At 41.8% G+C, this 2,787-nt stretch overlaps 1 pseudogene; it reads right to left on the minus strand.

Moving 5' to 3' along the window:
• Positions 1 to 364: 364 nt before the first annotated feature.
• On the minus strand, positions 365 to 529 carry LOC116821780 (U4 spliceosomal RNA; annotated as a pseudogene).
• Between the last annotated feature and the right edge of the window lie 2,258 nt (positions 530 to 2,787).

The raw sequence follows: 2,787 nt of genomic DNA on the forward strand, positions 1-2,787 counted from the left end.
GACTGAAGAAAAAGGTCCATCTATAGCACATCATATAACACTCCCAACAAACAAGAAGGCCTGCAGGTTAATAATGGTTCTCCAGAAAGCAAGTGCCCTGGATTTACAGCTCAAAGAAAGAATCTTCATAAAAACTTAATGAAGTATTAATTTTAATTCCCATTTATTTTACTTTACAACATTCACAGACAACGAGCTTTACTGAGATACATTTTATTGAAGAGCTGTCAAGTCTCCTTTGTCAGAGAAGTTTCGATTTTTTTTTTCTGTTCAAGGAAAGGTGACTTGGGCATATAAATTGATGCCATAGATTTCAAAACAGCAAGACAACATTTTTAGTCCTTTCAGATAGGCCTTCTCAGAGCAATCAGGATTGACCACAATCATATTCTTATGGCAATACACTGTTTTGAGGGTAGGTTTTTACACGAAGGTAGTAGAGGAGAGTAGATATGTGGAATTTTCAAGTAGCAATAATCACACCTCAGATTAACTTCATTGGTTATGATACTGCCACTACTACTACGGTGCACCTTTCCTCTTAGGACTTCTTAATATTTTACAAACACTCTTTGTGCTGTACCACTCTGAGCACAGGACCAGGACCTCCTGACTTCCAATCCTGGCTCGGAAACCATCTCCATTTGTGGACTTGAGCAAAGTACTCCACTTAGGAAGGAACAATCAGTTGCATACACACAAAATGGGAAATAACTGCCTAGGAAGGAGTGCTGAGGAAAGGGATCTGGAGGTTATAGTGGACCACAAGCTAACTATGAGTCAACAGTGTAACACTGTTGCAAAAAAAGCAAACGTCATTCTGGGATGTATTACCAGGAGTGTTCTAAGCAAGGAATGAGAAATAATTCTTCTGCTCTACTCCGGGCTGATTAGGCCTCAGCAGGAGTATTGTGTCCAGTTCTGGGTGCCACATTTCAGGAAAGATGTGGACAAATTAGAGAAAGTCCAAAGAAGAACAACAAAAATAATTAAAAGCAGCAAAGAGTCCTGTGGTGCCTTATAGACTAACAGACATATTGGAGTATGAGCTTTCGTGGGTGAATACCCACTTCGTCGGATGCATAATTAAAGATCTAGAAAACATGACCTATGAGGCAAGACTGAAAAAATTGGGTTTGTTTAGTCTGGAAAAGAAAAGACAGAGACGGGACATGATAACAGTGTTCAAGTACATAAAAGGTTGTTACAAGGAGGAGGGGGAGAAATTGTTCTTCTTAACCTCTGAGACTAGAACAAGAAGCAATGGGCTTAAATTGCAGCAAGGGAGATTTGGTTGGACATTAGGAAAAGCTTCCTGTCAGGGTGGTTAAGCACTGGAATAAATTGCCTAAGGAGGTTGTGGAATCTCCATCATTGGAGATCTTGAAGAGCAGGTTAGACAAACACCTGTCATGGATAGTCTAAAGATAATACTTAGTCCTGCCATGAGTGCAGTGGACTGGACTAGAAGACCTTTTGAGGTCCCTTTCAGTCCTATGATTCTATGAAATCACTTTAGCTCTCTGTCTCAGTTTCCTTAGTTGCAAATGGGGATCATAAGACTAACACACTTACCTCATGGGGTGCTGTGTGAACCAATCAGTTAGTAGTTATATAGCACAGGTAGGTATAAGAATATACAGAAAAAACTTCAGACCACTGAAATGGGGCTCTCTTTGGGGTAGAATGCAATAGCTGTTTAATAGCACACAGTAACACTATACAACAGTTTGGGATAGGCAGCAAACAGGAATGCCATATCTGATTGAAACTGCATGCAGGATATAATTACCCTAGTAGGGATTTAGCCACAATACTTGAAGTAAACACCCCTACTTTTCTTCAAAGTGCCATAGGATCTTTGATGACCATATGTATCAGGATCTTGGGCAGAAACCTGGCACTGCTGATGTCAGGAGGAGGTTTGCTGTTGATTTCAGAGAGGGGGACACAGGATTTTACCCATTGTTTTTAACTCTCATCTGAAAGAAATTTTCTCCAGAAGCAAATTGTTCCCTGACTTCCTGCTGGTTCACTGTCTCATTACTGACTGATCAGGAATGGATCACTGACATCACTGCCTGCAGTGCATGCATGTTCTTTGGAGAGCTTCCATCTACAAACAGACCCAGCCCAGTGGCGTGGAACATGAGACTTGATAAGACTGGCACACACTGAAGCAGTTAAACCACCCAAAATGATGGACTCGTTTTAGGTATTTCATAATAAGCATTTTCTGGAGGATTTGGTAATGGGGTAAAAATCCATTCACTCCTAGGTTGCTACTGACTCAGATCAGCCCAAGTTGGCAGATACTTGGAAGTTGTAGCCTTCTGATGGTCTAAATGAAATGGGCTGGTGATCTCATCCTGTTGCAGTGCAGGATAACTGCCTAAACCCTACCCCTTCTAATGCTTCCTGCCTGTCCTGCTTTGCCTACATACTCATGTTGTTGGCACTGTGGCACACTTTGGGACAATGGGAAGGGTCTTGACTAAGCATTCAGCTGCCAGGAGAGTCTTTGCTCTCCTCCGCAAGTTACAGTTCTGGTAGTTCAAAAGCTTTTCATAATGTCTTCTTCCTAGGGAGAACTTGTCCCCAAGACATGAATGCTAAAGACGTTCTGGGCTATAGGGTATTCTGGGTTCTCTCAGTCTCCTCTGTTGATGCTGTTCCATTTTGGGCCAGAAAGGCAGTGAACATTACCCTATAGCTTAGAGGTTAAGTCACTTCCATGGGAAACCTAAGTTCCAATCCCTGGTCTGATTTAGACCAAGTGAGTACTTG

Source organism: Chelonoidis abingdonii, chromosome 5 (genome assembly GCF_003597395.2).
Source record: "Chelonoidis abingdonii isolate Lonesome George chromosome 5, CheloAbing_2.0, whole genome shotgun sequence".
Lineage (NCBI taxonomy): Eukaryota > Metazoa > Chordata > Testudines > Testudinidae > Chelonoidis > Chelonoidis abingdonii.